Source organism: Carassius auratus, chromosome 26, assembly GCF_003368295.1.
Source record: "Carassius auratus strain Wakin chromosome 26, ASM336829v1, whole genome shotgun sequence".
NCBI lineage: Eukaryota > Metazoa > Chordata > Actinopteri > Cypriniformes > Cyprinidae > Carassius > Carassius auratus.
This window is the reverse complement of record NC_039268.1, coordinates 14,258,033-14,271,823: the sequence shown is the minus strand read 5'-3', so window position 1 is coordinate 14,271,823 and position 13,791 is coordinate 14,258,033.

Here is a 13,791-nt window from a genome sequence, read left to right as displayed (position 1 = left end):
CTCCTCCTCCTCCTCCACCCATCCCCACCCTAAGCCGTGCCCTACCTGCTAATGCAGCTCCGAGCTTCGGTTTCCCTCGTTATTATTCGGTGTCCCTCGCTTTCTTATAGTTATCCGAGCGTATTTTAACGTCGTATAGAGTGTTTTTTGTTGTTGTTGTTGTTGTTGTTGTTGTTGTTGTTGTTTTGTTTTGTTTTTTTAAATATTTTTTTTCATTAATTAATCCCACAACTCATGATAATACCAGTTGGGTTGTGGATTAAACTGTATTAAGACACCTAACACATTTTGTAACACATGCCTGTAACTGCTTTTGCTTTTCTAAAATCACGTCCTATATTTATTTGATTATACTTTTTCTAATTGACCCGTTTATAAATTAACAGCCCTAAACTGCGCAAGTTTGTGTTACGTGGTATTGTTCATTGTTAAATTGCCTATACTGTGCAAAAATTTACCTTACTATTTTAATTTAGTTTAATTAAATAGTTATTATACTTTAGTGCCTATACACTAATTTATCAGCTAAGATAAACATTGTCGCAGGACATTTTTTTTTTTTTTTCAGATTTTATGCTGATTGTCTCATAATGTTTTTGTCTTGTAAATCTTTATTTTTATTTTATTTTTTTTTTACACAGAGATTTGCTGTCATCTCTTGTAAACAGTGTAGCTCATTTCTAATTGGTTTGACTGGTTTTACAACTCATCCTGTCTTAAATCACTTCTCTTTCACCCCCACGCACAGCAATATTCAGGAAGTTATTGTTGTTAACAGTAACCACACAAACATTACACCTTCATCTCGTTGACTATGAGCATGTATTCTCAGATGTGCAAATGAACACAGACATCACAGCCTCTTATCTCTGGTTTATTAGCCCTGAGTTTTACACGATTTGGATGAACCTGGCTAAAAGCCTAGATATACTGTTCCAGATCTGGTTTTAGACAATTGGGACATTGAGACAATAGTAGCATTCTATCTAACCATAAGACTAAAAACTATGAGCTTGTTTAATGCTACCAAGGGGATTGGGGATGTGGATGTGGGGGTGGGGAGGTACACTAGAGGAATGAAAGGCAAAGGTTAAATAGCCTAATAAACAAAATTGACATCTGAAATAGAGACAAATAGCTGGTCACCCATTGACCTGTTAATACTGTCATTACTATCACACATGTTATCAGAACATCACTTCATCAAAATCCCACCATAATCCTGAAATAAAAACTTGAGAACTTCAGAAATAGAACAGATCAGATGCATTAGAACAATTAGGTTTAACTCAATTGAGGTGAATTGGACAAGAAGAACAGTCACAAGAACTTTATTTAGAATGACCACTAAAAGATCAAGTTAGATGAACTTTAACCTCTCAGTACTCTCCTCTCACAAAAATGTATAAAAATGCCAAGACAGTAATTTAGTCCTATTTGATATATTTCAGCTATAATAATATCATTATTGGCTTAAAAAGCACAGCCAGCGCAAGTCAGGCAAGTCAGGCAAGTCATTTTTTATAACCTAGTAAACTACATAGTGAATCTACATCTGGGATAGTAATGCACGAAGCCAACTTTCATGTGGAAGACTCACCCAAAATGTAAAATAAATAAATAAATAACCCCAAATTTATTTGACCATTTGCTCACCTTTATGTAATTCTGTATCGGCTATATGCAATCTTCTGTGGGACAAAAAATATTTATGTGTATTTTTCATTAATGCACTAAAAATCAGTGGGGTCCAGTAAGTTGAGGTTTTGGACCCCACTGACTTTCACTGTACGGACAAAAAAAGTTGAAACATACATTAAGATTATCTAGTGAGTAAGTGATGATAGATATGACATTCTTGGGTGAACTTAGCCACTCATAAATATTTATTATTTTTTTAGCTCTGGAGAAGAAATCTGTGCAAGGGAAAAAGACAACAGAGAAAAGTCAGTTGCTTGAGACCAGTCTCATGTCTCTTATTTTTGTGTATTTTATGTGCTTCTTGTTTGATGTGTATATAATACACACTTCGTTGGTGTGCATATAATACGCATTTTGACGTACATATAATACACACCCACCTCACACCCTTGAACCTACCAGCTGGGTATGATATGCACTTTAAAGTCCATTTTTGCGTATAATAGTGTGCCAAATAGAAACAAAAAATCGTGCCATTGAAACGCACATTCATGAGATCGGTTATTCATAAGAATATTTTGCCATGCCAGTCATTGCGGCTACCACAGAAAATCAGGGTGAGACATTGCGATAACAAATGGGCACACAAAATTGTCTGATTCATTGACCTGGAATTGCCTCACAGCCAACACCCTTTGAAGGAGCATACAGCATCTCCCTCTGATCTTTACCCAGGTGAACTGTTCTGATGTTGGTAGTGTTGAAATGCAATGCCTGAGGCGGGGAGTGTTCAGAAACACTTGGGCGTTCCTGGATCTAAGTCTGCAATCAGACCCCTCATCTCCTCTCCCAACACCGCCTTTACCTCCATACCTTTCTCCCTTTCTCTTTCCACCCACGTCCCACTTACCTCAAACACAAGCACTCCAATCACTTAGTATGCACTCCCTCTCACCCCCCCCCCCTCTTCTTTTTTCTCTGTGACATTGGTGGTCGATGTTTCCACACAGCAGCAGCAAAAAAATCTGTATGGAGAGCAGAATGATCCAAGAGCCGTAAATCTCTGTTTATCCCATCTCTCGTAAATCTGCTGTTCCAGTTTCATTCCGGTTGCTTTAAATCATATTGATGTCCCCTTTATTCTGTACCTTTAGATGTTTTGTTTTCTTGTGTACACTGTTCTGGATTTCTCTGAATGTTTGCAAACAGATTCATAGATGTAGTGCTTTAAAGACAGCTCTGGCCAGAGAGAGAGGATTCTGTCAGCTACTGTCTTCAGGGGTACGGATGGGGCTCCTAATGGAGAGATATGTTGACAGACTCAGGTTTTGTCATGTCCAAGGGTGTAAGTGATCTCTTAAGTTGCCTGTACTGCCTTTCCCTTTTTGGTAAGAACTCCATTTTTTTTTTATTATTTGAATCAATAAGGGCATGGCTGTTGGTTAATACTGCATTATCATTTATAACAGAAGTCCCATTCAGCTTTGTGAAGTGTTTAACATAATGTTGTTTTATTTATAGAAATTTTATAAAAATAAAAAACATATATCTAAATTTAAGAATTGGTTGTCTTTTATATATTTGGTGTTAATTTGACCGGAATTGGCCACAACCCACAAGATGTTGTGAATTAAAATGACAGGAAATAAAATGTATTTGTATTGTTATTCGCAGTCACTCAAAAGGCCTTCACCAAAACATAAGTAACTGCATCATTATTGTTAATACTTCTTACCTAAATAAACAGTATGCCTTCTATTTTTCTACCTCACTTAATTTCCTCACAGATTTGGAACTGAAACCTCAAAGGAGTTCTCTGTTTAATTCTGACAGGAGCACATCCCTCCTGTGCATTGACAGTATTGATCTTTTTCACCCTATATTAAACACATATGACTCATTTAGGGACAAAACATGACATATTTCAGTCTACTGTCACGCAAAGCATTCACTTTCTTGCTGATTCCATGACAAGATATTTAACCACATCGCAAATTCAAATTTGTCAGCATCAGTTTGCTAAGAAAGAGAGACCTCTAGCTTTCAATAGTAGGTGACAAGAGTTCAGAAACACATAAAAAGTATTGTGGATGATTACAAGGATTACAATATATACAGTACAGACCAAAAGTTTGGACACACCTTCTCATTCAAAGAGTTTTCTTTATTTTCATGACTATGCAGACTTTTAGGTCCTTACTGATTAGGAATGTATACAGTCTACATGTGTGTAGGCACATTGGTATTGATCTGAATCTCATTGCTCTTTCCTCTCTATTGATTATTGACAGGGGACTGATTTCCTCTTTACAATTCTAGATGAAATTCCTCATGACCTCTGTTCTCTCTCTTGGGCCCTTCTGCTGTAAGCTCCTCTTTCCTCTCAGCCAGGTGGGATAATCCATCAAATTTTACTTGCCCGGGAGGGTGAGAGCCAATACTCAGGTTCCCTGTGTCCGTGCGTGAGAGACACTGCAACAAGAGAAGGTGAAATCTGTTAATTGTACACATTTTATTGAACATAACCTAAATATAAACAGCAAAAAAAAACTAAGCCAAATAAGTTTGTATACTTTGTATCTATGTGTATTTTATATCATTACAGACAGACATAACATGTTTAACTTCACAATCTTTACATACACTGTCTATTCATTCACATGCTCATGTTAACTCCATCTTTCTTCTCAACACAGGGCTCAACAAGTAGAGACCAATTAGAATGAGTAATCCCTCAAGTAGCCTCAAATCCCTCGATAACCCCCGTCAGTCACTCTCTTACTGCAATCAGAGCAGTCTAAAAAGATCAGTTCACTTTCAAATTAAATTATAAAATAAAAAATAAACAAACCCACGTCATCCAAGATTTTTATGTCTTTCTTTCTTCAGTCGAAAAGAAATTAAGGTTTTTGATTATTATTATTCTCCTTATAGTGGACTTCAAAGGCTACCAAATAGTTGAAGGTCAAAATTACAGTTCCAGTGTGCTTCAACGGGCTCTACATGATACCAGATGAGGAATAAGGGTCTTATATATATATATTTGCTTTATGAACAGAAATACTTGCCTTGCACTGCTCTGCGATACACATCCATGACCTCAGGTAATATGTTATTATGCTAAAAAGGTCACGCATGACGTAGACGGAAGTACCGACTCAGTCAGTTTTTACAAATGTGAAGAAGGAACACTGTTTAAAAGTTGTTGTATGTTCAATAACGAATAAAATTTTTTTTTGCAAATGCCGTTTGACTTGGTTTTTGCATGTTCGATATGTAAACACTGAGTCGGTACTTCACACGCCAATGTCACACGTCACCTTTTCAACATAATTACGTATTACATGAAGTTGTGGAAATGCATCGCAGAGCAGTGCAAGGCGAGCATTTCTGTTTATAAAGCATATACTTTTTTTTTTTTTTTTTGAAAATGACTGATCATTTCACTAGACCCTTATTCCTTGTTTTGTATCGTGTAGAGCCCTTAAAAGCTGCATTTGGTAGCCATTAAAGTCCACTATAAGGAGAATAATCCTGGAATGTAAACATCTTTGATGACTTGGGGGTGAGTAAATAATCAGGAAATTTTATTTTGAAAGTGAACTAATCCTAACTTTATCCTTCATTTCTGTTAATTTTTCATAGTGGTTTTACAATATTGTTTATACAATCCTGTTTGCACATAAAAGATAGATAGATAGATAGATAGATAGATAGATAGATAGATAGATAGATAGATAGATAGATAGATAGATAGATAGATAGATAGATAGATAGATAGATAGATAGATAGATAGATAGATAGATAGATAGATAGATAGATAGATAGATAGATAGTGCTAGTTCTGGATGCTAATGTACACTATTCCAGGTGTACTAGACTATTCAGTAACAGTTATGATGTGCAACAATTGTTAATGCTTGTATGAAGTAACTGTTTTATAAAAGAAATTAGACCAGGGTATATTATAACAGGACGATATTTAATTTCTCTTTGTCTTGTTCTTAATTTGTATGAACATAGCCTACTATTTAATATTTTACCAAGTGTATGTTATTCATTTTAAATTGCCATGTAAAAAATTTATTTTTAAAATTAAAAATATTCCACTTAGTATCTCAATTAGTGTAACTTTCAAAATTCTTTTGAATTGAATATAGCATGTCATACAGCAAAATGTGAACTTTTCAAAACTAGACTAATGTAATCAAGGGCTGAAAAGGACATGTGGCAAAAGTGTTAAGTGAAAAGGTTTTTAAAAAATACATTTTATAAATACAAAGTATGCAAAGATCTTCTTTTGGATGGCAGATATGGAGCCAAACAGAGGGAATGAGGTGTTTAATTGAATCGTCGGTCGATGTTTTTGCAGATCAGGTATTTCAATTTTAGTACCTAGTACCTACAGTACTTAACAGTAAAGGGCCCAATACTGAACCTTGTGGGACCTCAGCTGTGAGAATGCAGGGAGTAATCCTTTTCACCTATTATTCAAACATTATATGAGTAAAACCCAAAGTCAACTGCTTGTAAGACCAGCAGAATGATCTTTGAAAAATCATATTGATTTAATGCTCTGGCTGACATAAGCACTTTCGAAATGGCAAGTAAAACAGTTCCAGCAGGATGACCATGTTAAGTCTGATTGATTGGGATAGAAGATAGACATCATGTTAAATTTAACAGTATCCTAACAGAGGTTTAAGCAATGTTAAGCAAATGTTACCACAAGTTTTTACAGCAAGTTTTAATAAGTTGTTTCTTTTGGGGGATATTATGAACTTTTGCTGCACTGCATAACATTTTATGTGTTTTGGGGGTTTGAAAATGCAAACTTTTAAAAACTGATTTCAAAATGCAAGTCTTTTAAAATCAATACTGCTATCACCTCTGTGGAAAATACAAAAACATGATTTTATGAAAACAGTGGCATCATGCGCATACAGATTATGTGTTCAGTATTGAATGAATACTGAATTGAATGAATTGAGTGTTCAGGTGAGTAGTGTTTTTTTTACAAAGTCACATTGCCTTGCATGTTGCATTTTTTTCTGTTATTAGTTTATTGTTGTTGTGTACTTGTACCCTTAATTATTTAAGTGAATGACTAATAATCATATTCAGCTTTACTGTATTCACACTGAGTTTATTTAAAGACTTCAGGAGTTTCTTTAAGTTAAGGCAATTTAGGGGGATTTGACCTCTGTAAAGCAAACAGTAAAGCATTATATAGATTATGTTCTTTTGTTCATATGCAGTTACTAAGCTTGTTAAACCTGATGACTCCAAAACTATGGGACTGACAGATGGGCATGTCTGAGGGAAAGAAAAATAGAAATTAAGAGAAAAACAGTAAATGCTATAATAAGTATTTGTACTGTACACCACAGATTTGTGGCTGTTCCTGCCTGAGCAAACAAAAGCAAACTAAACCCTGTCGGGAGTCATGGCTAAACACACACACACACACACAGAGGGAGTGAGGTGGAAAACAGAGTAATGCCATGGCAACAGGAAACAATACTGTAAGAACGTGTACCCAGAATGCATATTTGGTGTGTGAATAAGATTACTATGCCTTTTTATTAGTGTGGCTGAGCCCAGTGCACTCTGGAACACCAGATATTTTTAGGAGCCATTTCACACAAGATTTTGAAAGTATAACTTTGTTAAGTCTTGATTTGCAGAATTATTGCACACAAAATCCATTAAACATCTCCTCGTGATCACATCGGTTTGGCAGATGGAGAGCTTATAGTTGCAAAATGTTACAACGAAGCAAGTCAAGTGGAAAACTATGTCCCATTCCTAGTGGAGAACATGAAAAAAAGCTGATTTTGTAACACTGGCCTGTGGCATTTACCGTAGACTTATTTCTGACAGTGTAAAGAGGTTGGTGTGTGAGAATCCCAAGGTTTTGTAGTAAATGTGACTGTGTTAGTGCATATTTATACATGTGTCTGTTCTTTTCCGATGTCTTGACATTATCATTGCATTCCCTGTCCTCTTCCCTCTGCTCAAGACTTCCTTCCAGTTGTTTTTGTTAAGTCCAACAGCCATTAAGCCATTGTTGATAAAAATAACACTTTAGGTTGGGAAACATGACTGGTAGTCAGAGCAGAAACAGCCATCTGTGTCAATGGTTTCACACTGAAAAGTTCAACTGCAGCTACTGGGTGGGTCTAGATCTGCCTCTGTCATTATACACTCTGGAATTTGTTACTAACAGACTGTTATAAATCTGAATCAAATGTGCAGACGGATGCTGTTTTGTATGTTGTTCCATACTATCTGTTACTGTCTGCTCATACTGTACTCTATTCATTTTCTCCATGCTAATTTCACAGTGCATTCTTTATGTTCATGTTGGGTGTGGAGAAGAGAGGGGGATAGATAGGGAGGAAGAGGGGAAAGAGAAATAAAACTGATGCAGCTCTGTCAGTTTTTCCTTGCACTTTTTTAAAACCATGCGTTTGTGTGTGAACTCTGTCATTCATTCTACCTCCTTTTCAGGTGGAATGAAAATAGGCCCCACAAGGATCTTTAAGAGTGAAACTGTTGAACCGGTTTTCTCCAATGCTGAGAAAAAAAAGATTCAATACATTCACGCACACACACACGCAAAAAGCACCCTCAGGGCACACATGCCAGTGTTCAGCCCTGTCCTTTAAGAGCAAGTACAAGCAGATTGTATCTGTTGCGTCTCACACAGTCACTCGCATACAAAGCCACTTATTTTTCCCTCTTTAAAATCCACAGAACAGCTACATTTTATGCAATACTGAGAAAAACTGTTAACCTTGTTAGCTTCATAATGTGTAAATGAATTGGTTTAGTTTACGTAAAAAAATCTTTGTTATAGCAATAAAATATTAAAAAAAAAAAAAAAAAAAATATATATATATATATATATATATATATATATATATATATATATATATATATATATATATATATATATATTCTTACAGTGTTTAGACATTTCTTAGCAGCACTATATTGGCATTTTTCCCTTTTTTTATATATATATATATGGTGAGTGACATAACAGAATTGTATTTTTGTTTATGTGGCAGCTCTTCACCAATGAACATTTGAAGAAAAAGTTCAGATACAGGTCAGCTTCACTAACTTGGACTCGTGAAGGGCATTTTATTAAGTTTTAAGTAATTAAGTAATTTTACCTTAAGAAGAACATAATTTCATTTAGGCAGGTATCCCGCCAGAGACAAAATAATTGAACTCTATGGCTGGTGCTCTCAAGATGTGATAGTCTGATATTTTTTATAAAAATTAAACTTAGATTGTTATTGATTTATAAATTTCAGAGTAGTCTGTCTTTAACCCTCACCTATTTTGTGTCTCTATCACAAACCTGCCGATTTAATTTTATGCTTATTTTCAGCCTCTCTCAACCATTCACTCAGCAGGCACACAACATCATAAGACATTGATATTTGGTCAAATTTCAGTTGCGATGTCAAGTGACCAAAATTCAATGTCAGTTCAACGTCTAATGTCAATGTTAGTTTGATGTCCAATACCGATGTCAGCTGATGTTGATATTTGTTGGATGTTGGTTGTATGACCAAAATCCAATGTAAAGTCAACATTAAATTGGAATCAAATACTGACGTCAATTAGCCAACGTCAATCTGAGGTTATATTAAAGTCCTGTGCCTGCTGGGTAGAAGCTTTGGTGTCGCATTAACATTAACAGTACAAAGGGGGACGTTTGTTCCAGAGTTACAGCTAATAAACTCAGAAAGCTCTCACTATTTTGGGTGTTAAGGACCGGGCTTTTAAAATGAAGAGGGAGACTAACAAACTTTCAGACAGTTTTACATGTGCATCTTTATCAGCCTTCTTTCTTTTCATCTTCCACACTGTTTTCAGGGTCAGGTGATATGTAATGCAGTCTCGTGGCTTAGCCATAATTAATGATCATGTGATACCACTACAGACTGATTTACTGTGAGAATATGAAGACCTTCACCAAGTTCACGGTCTAAAAGTCATTTTCTAGACAAAAAAAAATATTATTAAAACATTTATATCATAATTACCAATTATAATCTAATTTACAAGCATTTAACAACACAGATATAGACATTTTCAGCTGACAGCCATTTAAAATGAGCTGTGTATTCAGATGAAATAATCTTTTGGTTTTACAGAAACCTTTATTGATAGCATTTAGATGTTTTACTACAGTGCCCAATTCCTTTTTTGTAGTTATTTAAAAACCATGATTTCTTTCTCTTTATGATGGTTTATAGAGTTTCTAACTAAGCAGGTCTACCTGGAGAAAGCTACTGTATCTATTAACATTTCCATTCATCTTAATGGCAGTTGCTTGGCTGGTGCAGGACCCATTAAGTGGTGGAACATAATTTGATATCTGACACCTTTTCTTATGGTCATAATTATATTTCAGCCAATTGTCTGAGCCATAAATGCCATGTGAATAATAACTTTGGAACAATGGCAACATGACAACGCTGATTTGTTGATTGATCATCATTGGTCCAAACTCACTGTAAAAGAAGATCCATAACTTTGTCTGCCAAACTACATGTTCTAAAGATAATAAAGGGGCGGAAGAAATAAATATTTATTTTACTATTTATTTCACTGCTCAGACATTATCCCACATGTTTTCACTGACTTTATAAAATGATGCAAATGACTTTTTAATCTTTAAAGCAATCATTAACCCAAAAGTGTAGATTTGTTGTTAATTTACTGACACTCAGGCCACTCAAGATATAAGTGACTTTATTTCTTCAGTAGAACGCTAAAGACTCTTTTAAGCTGAAACCATGGTGATTCAAAATATCCAAGTCAATGGGTGCCATCACTTTGAGAGTTAAAAACAAGGGTACAGGAAACACAAAATGAATACCCGCAGCTCCTGACGATATAGAGGTCTTATGACATTTACATTTATGTTTACATTTATTCATTTAGCTGACGCTTTTTATCCAAAGCGACTTACAATTGAGGAATACAATAAGCAGTTCATCATAAAGAGGCAAATAAACACAGGAAGAACTTGCAATACAAAATTTCAGTCATTGTTCTGAATAATGCATGTAGACAGGAAGAGGTTAAGGAAAGAGAAAGCAAAGTGTTTTGTTTTTTCAGATGAAGTCAAATGATGACGGAAGAGATGAGTTTTCAGGTGTCGCATATATGAATATTGTTTAATTTTTCAAAATTGAAAATTATGAAGGCAAACAATCCATTTTTGCAAGAAATTGATCATTCAGCCTGATCTCACAGCAATTCATACATATTTCACGAGGTGGCTAATTCGGAATAATTTTTTATGACCTCATTCGTACAATACGATTTATGCTAAGTCGTACGTATTTTACGAGTTGCACAATTCGTATGAATTTGTACGAATGACCTACACCTAACCCCGCCCCTAAACCCCGTCACTGGGGTCTAGACATTCGTACAAAATTGTACGAGCGAGGTCGTACGGATTCGTAAGAATTAGCCACCTTGTAAAATACGTCCAAATTGGTCCTGAGATAGCGTTGGATCATTACTTGCTATATTCATTCAATACAACATGAATCACCAAGGTTCAGCTAAATCAGCTTTGTTGTACTGAAGAAGGAAAGTCACCTGATGTTTCTGAAAGTTTGCTGCATAGCCTATTTACTTTCCTGTGTGGATATGCAAATTCAATCTCACCAAGGCTCTAATCTTAAACAGATGCGCTGAGAAACTTTTACTGTCTGAGCTCCGAATGCCTGAACCACACCCAGAGGCTTCAGAAACCACTGTGATAAAGGAATGAGGAGGGAGAGATGAGGAAGAGGATGAGGGAGATGATTAGGACATACACACACTGATTCACACCTTACTCACTGTGTAACACACTTCATTGCATGAGTGTTTGACTTCAGGCGAGGATGAAGGTGAAAGATGGTATTTTATTTGCAATGAAATTGCTTTGTTCCCATGGAGAATATAACACACCCGCAGTTACGAAAGACACATGTACACACACATCCTCATCGACGGCAGTGAGGAGAAGAGAGTTCTAAACCAATCACGAACTCTTGCCGAATGACAGAATCAGTCCATTACATCTCCTGGAAAGATTAAACATGTTTTAAAGCCATAACCTGTTTGAACCGGCTCTTTTTATAATTCATTGTGTGTCATGGAATCAAGTACTGTGTAAACTCTTTGTACAGTAATATTTAAAAATGCATAATTTAACCTCTCTTATATTACGATTGTTCGTAGTTTCTGATGTTACTCTGATGTTATACAAATAATATATTGAGATTTACCGAATAATCACCTTCAGACCTATCTAAAAACCCACACATTCATTTAACAGCTGCTTTTTATCATCCCAGGTCTCATTACATCTTAACAGGACACAATTCATCTGTCTTCTTTATTTAAAAGATATTTAATTTCTCCTGTAGCATATTATTGCAGTTATACCCCTGTCCTCCTTTTCCTCCTTTCAACCAGAAATGTGTAGATTTTAAAGGGAGAATGATATTTTCTGTTTTTCCCTCTACTCCCTAAAGATGTGAAAAGTGAAATCTGCTGGAGGATATTACTTCTTTCATGACTACCAGCTTTCATCCATGAACACTCACTAAGGTTTATCATTGAACCTGTAGTGAGAAGACCACAAAGGTTACCTTAAAAGACCTTTACTGTATTTGTAATGTATTTAAAATTTTATTATCTAACATTTAAGTCAGTGTGCGACTTCTAAATATTTATATCAAGGGCACATTTTTATATGTGCTGTTTCTCTCAATTTTAACACCTAATTTTGTGGGCTTTAGCTTCTCTCATTGCCTAACTCTTTCTCAGTCAGATACAAGAGTGCTATATGGTTGAAGCCTATGGGATTCTTTCCTACATATAAATATTAAAAAAACAGCCAATTGCTTAACTGGCAAGTTACTTATAGTCAGTATGTCTGTTGGGAAACAGCCATAATAAAGTATATAAACAGATATAAGCAGACAGTCTACTTTAATGACTGATAGATGACATGTATAGTTCCCAAAGTTACTTATATCAAACATAGTGTTAAACAGTAAGGTAGCAGCTGTTTGGGAAGGCTGTTAAATTTGAACTATAGGGCTAGAGTAAATTAGCATGCACTGAGTGGGATACACCATAAAACATTTTCTTGTGTTGAGTGTGCTGTGTGTACTTTTTTCTGCAGCAGTAGCAAAGCTTACTTTTTTGGTTGGTACAAGTGTGGAAGCTCCAGAAATTACAGCTGCCAAAATGCATTGCATACAGTATTTATTTAGTGAGGAATTGAGATATCTTCCCTCAAATAATGTTGTTAAACCCTCCAAAGACTTTTTGGCTGATTGCACATGGCAAGATTTGTATGTGGTACTCTTTACAAAAGTGTGAGGCATATTCATTTGTGTTGCACACCAGGTTTTCATTTTCAGCATTTCTCTTCAAATTTATGTGAGCTTGCAAGTGCAATGAAAAAGTTTGAAGTCATAAACATATTTTCAGAAAAGCAGATCAAGCACAGCATGCTTCCTGGATTGTGGAAACCTTCAAATTTAAATCACTGCAAAATATGCTGTTGTGTTGTGATGTTGTGTTTCTAAGAAATTCTTTTTCTGAGCCCCAAATATTTTCTCATAATTCAAAATTCATATTTCCTGAGCAAATCTCTTTATGTTAAGATTCAAACTGAAACAGAATATGTTGTAGTAATGTCTCTGCTCCTTGTTGCACACTGTAAAACATAAAAAAAATTTAATTAATTAATTAAAGGGGGGGTGAAATGCTCGTTTTCACTCAATATCCTGTTAATCTTGAGTACATTTAGAGTAGTACTGCATCCTTCATAAATCCAAAAAGTCTTTAGTTTTATTATATTCATAAGAGAAAGATAGTCTGTACCGATTTTTCCCGGAAAAACACGACCGGCTGGAGGCGTGACGTGTGGGCGGAGCTAAAGAATCACGAGCGCGAATAGGCTTTTGCGTTGAGAGCGTTTGGAAGCTGTGACATTACCCAGAGCCGTTGAAAAACATATTAAAGGCTCTGACATTACCGTGAGGGAAAACCCATCATCCAAAACAAACCATGGCTTACAGTCAGATTCAGCCGTTTATTTATGA